The sequence below is a fragment of the Candoia aspera genome, chromosome 2 (genome assembly GCF_035149785.1).
Source record: "Candoia aspera isolate rCanAsp1 chromosome 2, rCanAsp1.hap2, whole genome shotgun sequence".
NCBI classification, from domain to species: Eukaryota; Metazoa; Chordata; class Lepidosauria; order Squamata; family Boidae; genus Candoia; species Candoia aspera.
In genome coordinates, this window is record NC_086154.1 from 230,802,894 (window position 1) to 230,819,507 (window position 16,614).

The window sequence follows — 16,614 nt, forward strand, 5'->3', positions numbered from 1 at the left end:
AGTCATGGATTGCTCACCCCTTTTCTAAGTCAAAATGTAAATGCATTGCTAGCTGAGAACCATAAAATTAAAGGCTAGCTATTTAATAGCATAATAAACCTTTTCCCCATCTAGTAGCAGGCATTCACAGTTACAGTTCATTACAGTGTGCTTCTTAGCTCTAATTGTCCCTCTTCACACATTTAAAATTCAGCAACCATCATCTAACATTTAATATCCACAAAGTTAAAATGGTAGAGTGACTCATCATTGAAGACCAAAGTCATTATATCTGATGTTTCCAGGACCACAGCAAAGTGTCTTGAATAGTGGATTAGCTGCTGCAAAGCAAACAGTAGTTGTAGCTATTGGATTCTGAGTACAATAGTACTAATTATATGGGTTAGAAGACAAAGAGTGATTCAACAATGACCAAGGTAGCATTGCATTTATATCTGAAGTCCAAATCTAGCATCTCTGCTCTACATCTGTGATGTTCATGAGATCTCATTGTTACCATCTGCTCCTAACAATTGATGGCTGAACTATGCCTAAAAGGTAACTGAAGATGAATGAAATCTGTTTTTTCTCCCTTATCCCAAGTGATTCTTTTCCATTTCTATCATATTTTAAACCAGGTGAGACAACTTGCAGAACTTCACATAATGCTGAACTACAAATAGCATTTCTCGCCATTGGCCAAGGGTGACAGCAGGGTGGTTAAAAAAAAAAAAGTCAGGGTGATAGCACGACTGTGCAAAGCCCTGTCCCTTTTTAACATGCGTTGCATGTGCAATGTATTTAAAAAGGGGCAGGGCTTCAATCCCACTGTTGCAGGCACCATCTTGATTTTTCTGCTGTCCCTCCCCCTGCAGAGGCCCCTTCTATTGTCCATGCTTCCTGTGAAGATTGGGACTTTTATTCAGTAACATCAGGAAGGCTAGAGGTTGTCTACTCCTGCATTTTGCCATAAGTCAAAAGGGAAGGACTGCCTTAGTTATCTTTGCAAACTCTTCTGGAAGCCTTTAGCAGCAGAAGAATAATTATAAAGTGTTAAATAAATAAATATTAAATAAAATTGCCTCTTTAATCTGTCTTTGTTTATGAGAAAAAAAGGTAATGTTTTCCTCACAGGTGAAAAAGCTGCAGTAAAAAAAGAAATTTTAAGCAGGCAAATAGCAAGGAAGGAAAGGTTGTAAAAGTCCCTTTTCCCCTCCCTCACTCTCTCTTCACTTTTTTTTTAATTAAAAACACAGCAGCAGTGGTAGGAGAATCACAGAACTTCCCTGCATGCATTTCTTGGACCAAAAACTGAAAACAGAAGAATGAAAGTTGAATAGTAAGCATAAAATATAAGTTTGTATAATAGTTTCTTCCTATACAAATAATTATAACAAAATACATCACATATACGTAAAGGTTCTGTTTAGGGAGACGAGACGTGGCTGAATAGCTTAATTATTTCAGTTTCACACATGTCATAAAAAACAAAATGCATTTTAAGGCTTAATAAACAATTTAATTTAGATAATTCTAGTGTTCACTTTATGATATAAATGAGGCAAAAACAATATTAGTTAAATAATGCATTTGGGCATAGGATTATGCCAATGAAAATTGGTCCACAAAAATATTATTTCTTTACTTGTTTGTTTTGGGGGCGAGTTGTTATGTCCCCAGAATTTCGTCCTACTATCCCATTATCACCATTAAATGCCATTGTATGGGCAGAAAGGTTAACAGTTCTGAATTGCCATTATACCACTGTTGTATCAATTCTATGTATCACCACTGTAGACTTTGTGATTGGTGGACAGCAGTAAAATTGCTTGGGAATGGATTGTTGGTTGTTGGTGTGTTATCTCTTGTTTTAGGGATATTGGGGGTTTTCTGTTTTGCTGGTGGGACTTGTAACTAGGCTAACTAGTCAATGCTGTCCTGATGTGGCAACTATTAATATAGAAGCGTGTGAACCCACACTACAGTTTAACATGTTTTAGACTTATAGTTTATTATTGCTTTTATCACATCATGCAGGAAAAACTGGATACTGTATGTTTGAACATGCTGGTTCAGCATGACTGATATGGTATGCCTCTGGGATACTACTGAATTTACTAATATATATTAAATAGATGTAAGGATAATTAAAACTCCTTTATTCATCTGAAATATTTAATGTGGACAAGGTAGAATGCTACCTAGAGAACCTAAATATCATCCAACATTTGCTTTAGAAAACAGAATCGAATTTTTCCAAAGCTATCTCAGAATTGTTGCTTTGATCATGTATTTTTCCACTTCAGATGCTGCTGCTTGTTTCAAAATCTTTTATTTAAACATAGATTAATAGATGTTTAAAACTGCATGTACAGTGAAGAGATTAGTAACCCTAGTCATAATATCTTCCTGGGAGCAGGCCAGATGCCACATTCTGATACACTTGGACAATCCCAGAGTTACATCCACTTCATTTGGGAACCCTGCAACATTTGGATTTTTACCAAATGCAAAACTAACAATGCTTCATCTCTTCTATTAGTCAGCTGAGGTTAGCAAAAGTCATCCTATGTCAGACTTACCCATATTTGTTTAATTCTCTCTTTCTGTTTTTCCTTTCATTCTTTCCTTTCCTGTGTAAAATAGCAAATACTATGGCACATAGGAGATAACTAAATAACCATCAAGACCCTCCCATATCCAGAAGTAAGGCTCATTTATTTCAACTGAACATATTCCTGGTAAGCATATAGTTATATAGTATAGATTGTTAATGCCGGATAGCAATAATTACTGGTCTTGCTGTGGTACAATGACAAGGAATACTTAGGAATCCTTCTTCCAATTATTTGAACAAATGTGTGTACTGATGTAATCTCCCTTTGATAGCTATAATGATCTACAGGGTCTGCTTGTGTGGCAGGATTTCTGTGATACTAAGTTAATGCTAAGAAACAAACAAAAGTGAAAAACGAACAAGAGTAACACTGTTCCAAGAACCCCTGCCATTTGGCATTATAATGTCTCTTTGCATCACAGATGTAAATAAAGCCAATTACTTTCCCAATTCTTCTATAAAATTATAGCTTTGGAGAAAGAGAAATGAAGGACCTCCCCTAAAATCTTTGTAGGCATTATACGTTTTCCTGATGAGACTTGATTGTCATCATTAACCTAAGTAACTAACTGACATAAGCTGGGACAACAGTTCGGAAAGTTATAAAGGCTTCATAAATTCTTTGGCCTTTTGCTTACATCGTTGTTAGATACATTGAAAACAAATGGTATGCTAAGCATGGTTGACCAATTTACAAGGAGTCTGTCTGTCTGTCTTTCTTTTTCTCCCTTTCTCTTTTTAACTTTAATAGTCCTTGTGATGAGAAAATGAAACATGTCACTCAAAGAAATTGAAACCTGATCCCCTCCTCTCCTCTGTATTCCTGAGGGGGAGTACAGAATGGAGATGGCTGAAGGTCCAGTGGTCTCCAGCTGTCAGCTAAGAGGGAGATAATTGGGAGCCAAGGAGGGAAGGAAGGGGCAGAGCAAAGCTCTGGGTCTTTACCCAGGTGTATCTTCCAGCAGTCAGAGTGACTGGCTGAAGTAACACTCACTTCAGTTTTAAATGGCTAAAGAGTAAAGATCTGTCTCCAGGTTGAAACATTATTTTATCATCAGCAACCTTGCTATTCTATTCAGTGTAGAAAAATGTGAATTTAAGTTGACCTTTCACTATTTTTATTCTTGTTTCTAAACTTTGTACTATATACCGATTCTATATACATTGTCCTCACATTCCACTAAGTATACATTATATAACCACCCAGAGTCCGCCATTGGGGGAGGGGAGGTAATATAAATCTAATAATAAATAAATAAATATTAGAGGAGAGATCTAATATAACTCCTAGAGCAGTGTTTCTCAACCTTGACAACTTTAAGATGTGTGGACTTCAACTCCCAGAATTCCCCAGCCAGCTGGGGAATTCTGGGAGTTGAACTCCACACATCTTAAAGTTGCCAAGGTAAGAAACACTGTCCCAGAGGAACATAGTTCCCATTACAGATTAAAGAATACCCAAGCAACCTGCCAGTTCCTAATACAGATTTTTTGTTATTTGCTCAATTGTGTCCGATTCTCGGAGACTGCCTGGATGAATCCCTGCAGTTTTCTTGGCAAGGTTTTTCAGAAGTGATTTACCATTGCCTCCTTCCTAGGGCTGAGAAGGAGCGACTGGCCAAAAGTCACCCAGCAGGCTTTGTGCCTAAGGCAGGACTAGAACTCACAGTCTCCCAGTTTCCAGCCTGGTGCCTTTAACCACTACACCTAATTGGCTCTGCTCCTAATACAGTAGTCTTTCTTTTTCTCTACTTTGTCATATGCCTACATTTAATTTTACCTTGCATACTGAAAAAAGCAATATATTCTATATAGCATTTATCATGTCCAAAATATATTTCTATTGGTGGAGAATTGAAATGTGTCAGCACCTAACTTTCACCTTTGAGATTTTCATTTTGAGACCAAAGGTTTTATTGGTCAAGTATACATGTACAGGTTTGAGCCATCATTCCTTTAGCACTGCATTTTTATACTTTTTTTCCCCAGAGGTACTCCCACCGCCCCCTGAGCATCAATCCTCTGTGGAGCAGAGATTGGGGTACCTCCTTTCTCCTGTTTGGGGAACTGCTAGTAGTGGTTTTCCAGGTCTATCTGTCAGCTAACCAATCTATTAAATTTCAGTCACTTCTAGTCAGTTTTGCAATGCATGGTGGAAGGTTGGTTTTTGAATTTTCTTTCCTTGAACACAGTAAGTAGCATCAGTCCTCCAAAGCTGTATTCCACAGGTGGAATTGAGAATAACTAAACTCTGAAACATAATTCAGATCTGCAGTTCCTTGAAAAACAATATTAAGCACCATCCAGAAATCCTCCCCATTACTTCTGAAAGAAAGTAGAAACTGGAAGACAGGTTGGGACATGCCTGTGTGTTTCATGCATCAAACAGCTGTAACAAGCAGGTTGTAACATCAGTTTCAGCCCCACTGTCTATTGTTCTCTCTGTTGTCATGTGAGAAAAACCTATTGTCAGAATTGCACCTAGATATTTTATCCAAGAGATCTTAGTCAATGATGCTATTGTCAAGTCTAAGTAAGCCATGCTTGTCCTTTTTCCATTGTTAACTGAAAGTAGGAGGTGTAGAGGGTAGTTTTCTATTTGTGATCAGGGAAGAAATGTTTCCCTTTCTCTGGCATTTAACCCCTTCAACTCCATTTCTCTGTTCCCTCTCTGGAGTTCTCTCTTTTACCTGGACAGTCCATGTTCACCAGCACTTTCACTTTCCAGGTACACTCCTACATCTGTCCTGCCATTGTCATTGTCATTCCTTTTTAAACAGAGGGCTACTTCTCCCATTTTAGTCCTTCTTTATATTTGTTCGACTGGTTAAAAACCATACAATGAGCCAGGTGTTCAGGGTGGATACACTACCAAACTGCTTTGGTCTTTGTCACCAAAATTATAAAGTTAAATGGCATGTTGTGTGAATTGTTCCCCATGTTAACAGTCATGAACAATACATAGATCTGTGTAAGTTTGCCACAGTTCTGGAAAATATCCTTCATTCCAGTGTCCAAATATATACGTAGCCCAAGGGTGCACACCCATATAAATGGAAGGGGTGCAGTAACACAGTTTAAAAGCCATTTGCTTTGTAACAGGTGGATCTGTGTTTCAAGGAACCAAGTCCAAGATCTCCTTGAAGGTGCTAATTAGTTATGTAGTGTAGTTTTGAATCTTGATCTTTACTATTAGAATGCATTCATAACAAACAATATGGTAAGAGTGCACTGTCATTATTATAAGAGCATGCATTACTTTACATAGCCTCAGACATGGCTTTTTTGTCTATTCTTTTTAATGTAAACTAGTAGTTATAGGATTGTCATTACGAGCTGGCTAAAACTAATTCATCTTTTGGTGCTTATTAAAAATAGTTTTTTTTCCTATAAAGAGAATATATGGTTTATTTTTTCTGTTAAAAATGATTTCTTTGCATTCTGTACAGATTGGATTTTCTTTTCAGGAACAGAAGTTGTAGGTTTATGAGAACACGTTGACTTCATAAGATGGAGATGGAGAATGGATTGATATCGTTCTGCTCTAAAAGAGTAGCAGCACCTATCTGACTTTGTCTGAGCACAACAAGTAAGCTGGCTAGAAGTTGGATAGGGGATTACTGGGGAATTCCAAGGTTGCAGGTAATGGGCTGCAGGTAAGATAACAGCAAAGCATTTTCATACTGTTATCCAGCAAATGACATAGATATGTCCATGATGTCACCAGAAGTCAAGCTCGACAAGAAGGTGGCTTTACATTTGCTCTGAATAATCTCAGTTGATCCATGTAGTTTTGTACCTAACATAATACAAGAAATTCTGCAATTAGAAAAATGCAATACATTATTAATAGAATATGCTTTTATTTATCCCCAGTAGGTTGCATCTTTTTTAAGCCTTTAGAATAAAGAGAACTTTGTTCCAAATGCATATATTGTTTCTTTAATATTTCTGCAGACTAAAAATAATATTGCTTCTAGTCCTTGGCATTACGAATTAGAAGGCACTGTGCAGCCATTCTGTGTTTCCCTCCTCAGTAGTTTTTTCTAGGAGGAAAAGCAACAAAAGAAACAGTGAGAAAATATGAGAATTACAAGTATTATATAATAATGTTGAATTATATGTCCGATTCCAAAAATAAGGCAGAGTCATTGTACCTAGTGAGTTTTATAGAAGAGTAGTGCATTGTTTTATTTCTCTGTGCATTAATTTGTTTATCAAACGTTTATTCCAAGGACTCCTGGCAATTTACAACAATATATAACAACAGTGATAATTCCAAAAATGTAAATGCCCATGTAGTAATAACATAGAACATGTTCAAATAATTTAAGTCAAAGTGGAGCAACAAACAAAAAATAATAACCAAAGATAGCATCATCCCAGTTTAGTCCTCACACACCCTCCATAACAGCTTCATCTTCCCCAATTCCGGAAAGCTATCAAGGAACGAACTAATTTAATTCTAGTCAGAGGCTGTGTCATTCCAGAAAGACAGTGTTTCTAGGCCTTTTTTCTCTTGATTCTCATAAAAGTGGGGAACCTGCAGCAGTTTTTTCTGGCTTGAATAAATTAGGTTGGACAATTCTGGTTGAAGAAGGCACTCCTGTAGGTAGCTAGGTGCCAAGCCATATTGGGTTTTTCAGGTTTAAACTAGTACTTTGAATTGCACCTGGAAGCCTGATGAAAGTCAGCATTGGTCCTGCAGCACAGGTGCGTGCTTATGCTGATGAACAACAGACAACACATGGGCCTTTGCATTAGAACCAAATATAGTTTCCAAGTGGTCTTCAAAGGCAGACTTGTGTTGAGCACATTGAAGTAATCCAAGCATCTAGTAATGAGGTCATATGGCATTGTTGTGAGATCCTCCCTGTCAGGTAGAGGCACAGCTGATGCATTAATTAAAATAAACAAAGACTCTACTGGGCACAGCCTTTGCCTGCCCCTCCAACTATACCCGCTCTTGAAGTGAAGCATTGATAATCCCTTGGATCTAGCTAATCATGCCCTCTCCCACTTCATGGAGTAGCCAGCAGGCCAATGGACCCAGCCTGGTCCTGGTGGCAGAAATCATACTAGAGAGCACTCTATCTACTTCATGAGAGTTAAGAGGCCCCAAAGAGCTTCAACAAACATAGCAAGATACTACCCCAGTCATCCCACTGGACCTGGCCCACAAAGAGTCAAAACTTTGGCAAATCTGAGTGACTTTTTAGGCAAAGCAAAATGGTCACAGTGGCCTGGTGGAAGACTTTCCTGCTCTCTCCTCCCCAAAAGGGAATAGGCAACCTGAAACAAGACCAACTGCTGACAGCCTACTGACGCAGGAACAGCAGTGAAGTAATGCTGCTATGCTAAAGAGAAGGCTGAGGGTTTCAGCTCTTACCTATGCTCTGTCATGTTTACTTTTTATTGTTTTTCTCACTCCAGGCACGGCTTCTGCTACTTTATCTCCTGGAGCTCCTTGGTAAAACACATCCTCCAGGATTGGCCAACAGAGAAAGGTTGCTCAGGAGCAATCATGACAAGAAGCTCAATTACCTCCTGGTGCCAGAGGTCAACCAGGAAATCAATGGAATTGCCTGCTAGATTGCTGAGAATTCCCCAAACACCTGCCAGAATCCTTTCAGCTCCATAATTCTTGAGGCCAACTACCCTAATAGGCTCACTCATGCCACAAAAGTTGCAGACGGCAGTCCATCTCATCTGGACCAAGGAATGATTTGACCACAGCAAAGAGCTACGTGTAATGCCCTTCATAGCCAAACCACAAATCAACTGCTCTAAGGCCACTCACATCTTTGTCATGGTGGCTGCATTCCAGAGCTGGCTCATCTGGGACACAAACTTCAAAGGGTCCTGGTCTTCTTTCTAGTTTGTTTCCTTTTCCATCTCAAAATCCAAGCGAAGCTGGCATTGTTCTCACCAGTGATGATAATAAGGTTTCCTAATATTATTGCTATGTACAAAATAAGAAGTCAAACAACTGGTGCATTATTTGTAGTTCCTAATTCCCTCCCAGGGCACCATATGTGCTTCTTTCTAGCTGGCCTATCCACAAGAGTAGTTACCATATCTTTGACTTAACATCTGACATCTTAACATGGCTCCTCACTGCTTCTGCAACTGTTCAAGGACAACATCTTGTTCTTTCAAGCTAGTTCCGAATACAATCTCTTCTTCATTCCACTTCTTGCTTTCCTGTCCCCTCCAGGCAATCCAATACCATCTACTAACTGCAGTGCCTTTTAAATGTTATTTGCTCATTCTTTTCTTTCACAGTCCTGTGAAATTCTGACTTTGTTCTTTTAATTGTATTCCTTTTCTTTATTTCCTTCCACACATTCTTTTTTTCTTTAGAATTATGAGGAAACATATTTTATATATCTGAACCACCTTCTTATTAAATAGTAACATCAAGGAGAAAAGATTTTGATATCTCTCATACAGCATAACAAAATAGTGTGCATTTCCTATTTTAAATATTATATATAGGTCTGACTTGTTTTCCAAACTGAAGCACACTGAGAAACCCAGAAAGTTTAATTGCAGTTGTGGAACCATGAACTAGTTCAAGCTCAGTGAAGTGGAATGGTATGTTAACCTTAGCAAGTTTTCTTCTGAATCTTTTGTACTATTCCACATCTTTCCCCTTGAGGAAAAAAAAATCACTGCTGAGGCCTCAAATACGTAATGGAATCAATAGAAGAGAGTATGTGTAGCTCAGGGTTGAACTGTGGAGTCCTTGGTGCTCTCTGAGCTTGGTTGTTTGCCTGCAGACGTTTCATTACCCAACTAGGTAACATCATCAGCGCGAGTGAGTGCGGGGTTTGCTGCCTGTTTTACATAGTTTAGCTTGCCCTGCCAGTGTTGGTGGGGGTGTGGTTTTCTCCTTGGTAGTTCATTGATTAGGGTAATGTTTTCTACTTGTTTGTTTGCCTGATGTTAATCCATGCTTATCTGGGTGTAGGCTGCTGGAGAGGATGTATTCTGGCCTTTTTGTTTCCTTCTTAGCTTTTTTATTGTCTCTTTTGAATGGTATGTAAATATGGTTTATCTCTATGTGTCTGTTGATGGCTGATTTGTCTGAATGCCAGGCTTCCAGGAATTCTCTAGTGTTTTTGGATTTAGCTTGGTCTAGGATGCTCACAGTTTCCCAGTTAACAAAGAATTGTTAAGTCTGTCCATGTGTTGTGAGATTAAGGAGTTTTTATCATGTCTTCTGACTGCTAGTTGGTGTTCGTGGATGTGCTCTGCTAGTCTTCTGCCTGTCTGTCCCACATAGTGGCTGTAACAATCCTTACACTGTATGTTGTACATGACTCCTTTCTTCTTGGGCTACTGGGTCTTTTGGTTTATTTAAGATGTTTTGGAAGGCTTTAGTTGGTTTGTGTGCCATGGTGATGCCGTGTGGTTGTAACAGTCTGTTGGTTGTTTCTGAGATGTTTTTGATGTATGGCAGTGTTACCCTTTCATAGCTTCTGTTGGTTGGGTTGTAGTGGGTTGAGTGGTCAGGCACTTTTTGATAGAGTTTCATGGATATCCATTTTGCTGGAAGGTGTTGTATAGGTGATCTGTTTCCTTTTTCTGGTGTTCTGGTTTGCTGCAGTGCATTTGTACCCATCTGAATAATGTTCTTACGCAGCTCCTCTTGTGGGAGGTTTGGTTGTTACTTTAGTAATGGAGCACTTGGTTACTGTGGGTTATTTTTTAATAGATTTGTGTTTCTAATTTGTTTCCTCTGCTGATGAGGATATCCAGGAAGGGTAGTGTGTTGTTGTTTCCTTCTTCCCTTGTGAATTTTATTCCTTTCAAGATGTTATTGATGGTTTCATGTGTCTTCTCTAGTTGCTCCTTTTTTATTATGAAGAAAGTGTCATCTACATACCGGATCCATAGTTTTGGTTGTATGCATGGGAGTGCTATCATTTCTAGATGCTGCATTATGGTCTCTGCTATGAGTCCTGAGGGGTGATCCCATGCATGTTCCTCTGATTTGTTGGTATATTTGTCCATCAAACTGCAGTAATCAGGAAAATGATGCAAAGTGGGTCATCCCAGGAATTTTGCTAACAATTATTGAGCATTGGAAGCATTTAGACAATTTTTTAAAATTTTTTTACAAGGATGCGAAGACTATTTGATGTCTTACCCATGGGTTTTAACAGTTTCTTGTCTTTCTGAAATAGAAAACAAAGTCTACACATTTTAGCAACTGTGGTTAGAGATGGCTGCAGAGAACACAAAAAGGGAATTCAGAAATCAGCTATGGCCTGGAAGCCTCAAGTTACTTATCTCTTTTATGTTAGACATGGAGAGTTTGGTCACTGTATTCCATGCATTTTTGATATTCAGTTTATTCTAATGTGTTGTATAGGAGGGCTAGTCTTTTAAGAAGTCAGAACTGTGGCTGCTAGCCATAAACATGAGATTGACAATCATTTTTTCTCTACCTTCTCAGTTCATGGCCATAGAAATTCTGACTCATTTTTTAGAATCAGCGTGGGATTTTTGAAGAATATCCATACCACGAGTGGAGGTTTGTTTATTTATTTATCACATTTATAGACCCTAAAGACTCCTTAAGGTTATGGTCAAATGAGATTTTGTCCAGCTGTAACTGCACTTATTTCTGGAAAATATACTTGTCATACATGCCTTAATTACATATTAATGCTTTGTAATGCGTTTATGGTAGGTTGGCCTTGAAGATGGTTTGGCCACTTCAACTGACCCAGAATGTGGTTGCAGGATTCTTGCCCAGGATCAGATTTGTGCCAGTTTTCAGTTTGTACAAGATTAATTACAAAATGTTAGCTATCACCTTTTAAACCTTAAGTGGATCAAAGCTAAGCTACCTAATGGACAGCCTGTTTCCAGAAGAACAATCATTCAGTCAACTGATACCTTTGTTCCTTAGAATGCAAAGCAGTTCAGTCAGATGTCAGTTGAAAGTCTGCCTGCTTAAGAGTTCTCAAGAAGAAATTTCATTGCAAGTAAAATTTGTGAGTAAGACCTTTCTCATGATTAAGAACTATCTAAGAGAATACTTCAGGACATTTTGGTCCTTGCTCTCTTCAAGAACTAGTTTCTTGGACTAATGTCTCTGCTCTGCCTCTGCCTCTGATTTCTTGCTCGCTTTTCAGTCCCAAATAGCAACCCCCCTGAAGAGTAAGGATACAAATGCAATTAATAAACAAAAAAGTAATTGCTGTTGTTAGGGTTGATGTATGTCTTTACTTAAGGTTGTAACATTGTGGGGGTTGCCTTTATATTTTCTGGTTTCAATTCCTAGTACAAGCTTCCCATAGAGCAGAACGGCTGCTATATCTAATTATATGCAGCATACACAGATGTTGAATTGCTTTTCCTGTAATGCTCAAAACTTAGGCTGGTTAGAGCATTTTTGTATATGACAACTGCAATGAGATTATTATATGCACAAAGGTGGAAAGATTCAACTTTACCCACAGTGGAGGAATGGATGGTGAAGATGATGGGACTTGCTGAGATAGCCAAATTGACATCTTTGATCAGAGAAAAGATGTTATCTAAGTTTATAACTGACTGGAAACCTGTTGTAGACTTTTTGCGTGAAACAGAAAAAAGTGAACTTGATAGCATGGTTTTGATGATCAGAAAAAAATAGATTATAGAAAAAATGAAAGTCATGATGTAACCATAGCATAAGAGGTAAATTTATACTTACAACTGCTGTAAAGAAAATTGGAAGCTACTTCTTTATCCTTCCTTCCCTCCTTCCCTCCTTCCTTCTGGTTTTGGCTTTTTTTCTTTCTTTTCTTTATTCTAAATATTCGTTCCGGTTAGTTTTTATCTTTTTTAATTAAAATCTTAATAAAGTTATATGAAACTGGTTAGAACATCAGGTTCACACAACACACTTAGCAGAACAGATCACATTATGGTCTACCCACAGTATGTGAATCCAGCCTAAGATATTTAGTGAATGAACGAACATAGTGGATATGACAAAAGCAATGTGTAAGGCTGTCTGGAAGTTTGGACAGGCCTTACTAGAGACCGGGAGAAGCCTGGGCTTGGCTGATACCCACATTAGCCTAATTTCAGTGCCAGGTGAAGATATTTTTATTTTCCCAGGCTTTTAATAATCATCTTTAATAACGGTAAAAAGTAAATAATAAAACAGTAAGAATAAATAGAAAATAATAACAATTTAATAATTGTATTCTAACTGCATTTTAATTCATATTGTGTTAGATTTTGGCAACTAACCTTGTACAAAAATAAAATAATCCATGCAGACAAAAACCTGTCAGCCACATTTTAAACAAAAACTTTAGCATCTGCCAAAATCTGAGCCATGCTTTGAGCTTGACGTCCCGGTCAAATGGTCCTATTGCCCCTCCTCTACAGTTAGCCCTGGATTTGGGACATTTTTATATATTTTGACCCAAATTCAGCAGCAGCTCAAATCCTGGCCCCATAATTACCTTTATTATGAGGCAACATGAAACATTCACTTTGCGCAGTACATTCCAGACGTATTTTCCTCACCTTTGGAATACTCACAGGCAGCACATGATAATAGCTGATTTTTGTTTCCAGTATTGGACAATGCCACCAATGGCTGAATTTTGAAATGACTCAAAATAATTCAATCAATATCCTCTGTTCATTTATCTAATTCTTTTCAGACTAATGGTTGTTCCCGTACCAAACAACACCCCATAAGTTAATTATGCATCTTGTGAATAAGAAGTTGATTTTTCTGACCCAACAATCTCTCCTGTTAAGGACATAGAAGACTTGTGGGTTTGTCCAGAGGCCATTCAAAATCAAATGCCTCAGGAAAGGTTTGGGACACTTTATGGTAATAACATTAATTCTTTTTTGCCCCCTCCCCAATAAAACCCAAAAGAGGGACAGAGCAAATAGACTGTGTTTAGCTTATGGCCAAAAAGTTCCACAGTTGGCTCCATCTAACTCTTGGAAGGTCCTTACCATATCTAGATGTTTGTTACCAGGTGTGCTCAGAAGCCATCTCGTACAGAACATAGAAACCAGCCAAACAGGTTGTTATGGAAGATGGTGGCTCTTCAGGTAATGTGGTCCAAAGTTCTTAGGACTTTATAAACCAATAGCTCAGCCTGGAAAATGGCTCAGCAGCTAATTGGCAGTCAATACACAGCCTTCGGCAACTGGTTGTAATGAATGCCTTTCCCAATAAATTGCTCAGACTCAAAAACAAAGTTTAAGTTCTGATTTTATTAAGGATAGAGTGCAAACACAAAGAAAGCTGAGAATGAGAAAAGCGTGCCTAAAATCAAACTAAATAGCCCCGTTACAAGCAGAGTCCCACCCACCCCTTCAACCGTCTCATATTCACATTCCCAGGTGCTCCTAACGAGTTCTGCTGATCAACGGGCAAAAAGACCTTGACACAAAAAGATAACCCAAACACATTCCTGCTTAGCGCACAGAGATAAAGCGCTCGGTGCAAGGTTTCTCAGCAGCTCCCTTCCAGCTAGGAACGCGCGTCAGCGCTCTGGCATGCGAACCGTTACGATGTACCAGGCACATTGAAACGATGAACATGACACTGGTACTCTTTATGAACCATGAGATGGCATATAGTAATTGATAAACTAATCTTTAGTTTCATAGAATTCCATCAGGACACATACACACACCCTCATTATGCACTTTCTGCCAAACTATACAGGCCCAGATACATCTTTTTTTCACTTGACTATAAGTAATATGAGAAGCAATTCCATGTAGTCAGCATTTTTGCCACCATCTCAGTAATAACTGTTAGAACCTTTATCTTGTTCTGCCAAAAGACAGCCCTGTCCCCAACACACCCATTTGTTTAGCCTCGCCTTGAACCAGAGATACTGCAACTCATTTATAATTTCAGTTGCTTTGTTCAGGTCTTTTAAAAGCTCTGTAAAAGCTCTATATCACTCTGTTAGAGACAGAGTGATCCATATTATACACAGAATTCTAATTGTGGCAGGCAACATAGTATCTAATAAGAATTTCATACTCATTTTATTTTCAGTCCTTTTTCTAATAATTGTACATTATAGCACTATTGAGTTAGTATTTCTGTTGGGTAGTGTCCTGATTACCAGGAAATACACTGAGACAATGACTTGGTCTCTAATATTTATTAGTAGTACTTAACAAGAATCCTAACAAACTGAGGAAGCGTGGGAAAACCCCGCCATATAAACCCCAAAGGTTAAGGCGGTCCCGATCTGTGTCTCTTTGAATGGCTGAACAGTTCCTCAGTGCTACGCATGCGCTTGACAGTCTGGATGGGAGCCCCCTGCTCTCCATCCTTACTCATGACAGGTAGGAAACCATAACATTAGGCTTTATCAGTAAATATATAGTTGTCATTTTTATCTCTTACTCTCTTAATCACCTTATATATACAGGTAGTCATTGGTTAGAGCCAGTTTGCTGTAGTAGTTAAGGCACCAGGCTAGAAACCGGGAGACTGTGAGTTCTAGTCCCACCTTAGGCACAAAGCCAGCTGGGTGACTTTGGGCCAGTCACTTTCTCTTAGCCCTAGGAAGGAGGCAATGGCAAACCACTTCTTGAAAAACCTTGCCAAGAAAACTGCAGGGACTTGTCCAGGCAGTCTCCGAGAATCGGACACGATTGAACTGATAAAAAAAAGTCCTTGGTTAACAACCACTCTTTCAGCAACCAGTCAAAGTTGCAATGGCACTGAAAGAGTGGTACTTACAGCCGGTCCTTGAAGTTCTGGTTATCCCAGCACTCCTGCGGTCATGTGATCATGATCTGGGAGCTTGGCAATCGGCTTGCAGTTATGACAATTCCAGCATCCCACAGTCACATGTTTGCCATTTGTGACCTTCCCTGCCTGCTTCCCACAAGCAAAGTCAATGGGGAAGCCAGCAGGGAAGGTGGCAAATTGCTTGGGTAAGCCTCCCCCATCCTGCAGCAGTCACCCCCAGCCCCGCCACACCATGCCACACCGGCCCCTTGCACATCCTCGTGCACCCTGCAGCAACCACCCCAAGCCCCACCGCACTCGTGCCATGCCACACTGGCCTCTCACACACCCTCACACACCCTTGTGCACTCTGCAGCAATCACCCCAAGCCCTGCCCCACTCACACCATGCCGCATCAGCCCCTTGTGCACCCTCGTGCACCGAGCAGCAGCCCCTTACCTGCCTGCTTGCGAGCCACCTGGAGCTTGCAACTTGCAACTTCCCACTGGCTTTCCCATTGACTTTGCTTGTTGGAAGCCAGCAGGAAGTTGCAAGGAGGTCCCTGCTTAATGACCCGCGATCCTCACTTAATGATGGCAACTGGGAGTGCTGGGAGTGCCATTACTATGTGATGCGGTCACATGACATCACACTTTACGACCACATTGCTCAGCTATAGAAATTCCAATCCCAATTACCATAGTTAACCAAGGACTACCTGTATTGATACTTGGTCCCTCCGAACATGGAGTTTCATCTGCCATTTTATTGCCTGAAAAACCAGACTGAAAAGATCCTTTGGAAATCAATTTGGTAACTGAATATGGTTAAACCATTGCTACTTCTATCAATGAGGAATGTAAAAAGCATGGTTCTCTTTATTCTTTGGAAACTCCGCTTTACAATTCTCTCCATTTGAAATCGGCTATAATCTATAAGAAACTTAAATTCTTACTTTATCACTGCTACATTTCCTTAGGAATTTTTGAAGGAGTTAGCCAAAAGTTTTTTGAAGGTACAAGTACATAATGTCTATGAGAAAACTCCTATCTAGTTATTTACTGACGAAGGATTTTTAAGTTATGGTGGGATATCACATAATTTCTTGGTCAGGTTCTTTTATCTATATATTTTTCAAGTCTAGCCTTTCAATTGTTTTATCCTGAGACAGAATGAGAATGTAATTTCCTGCCTCTGATCTTTTTATACACTTACTTTCCAGTATCTATCCCCGCTTTCTACTTTGTGAAAAAAATACTGGTTACATATTAAGTATTTTTAA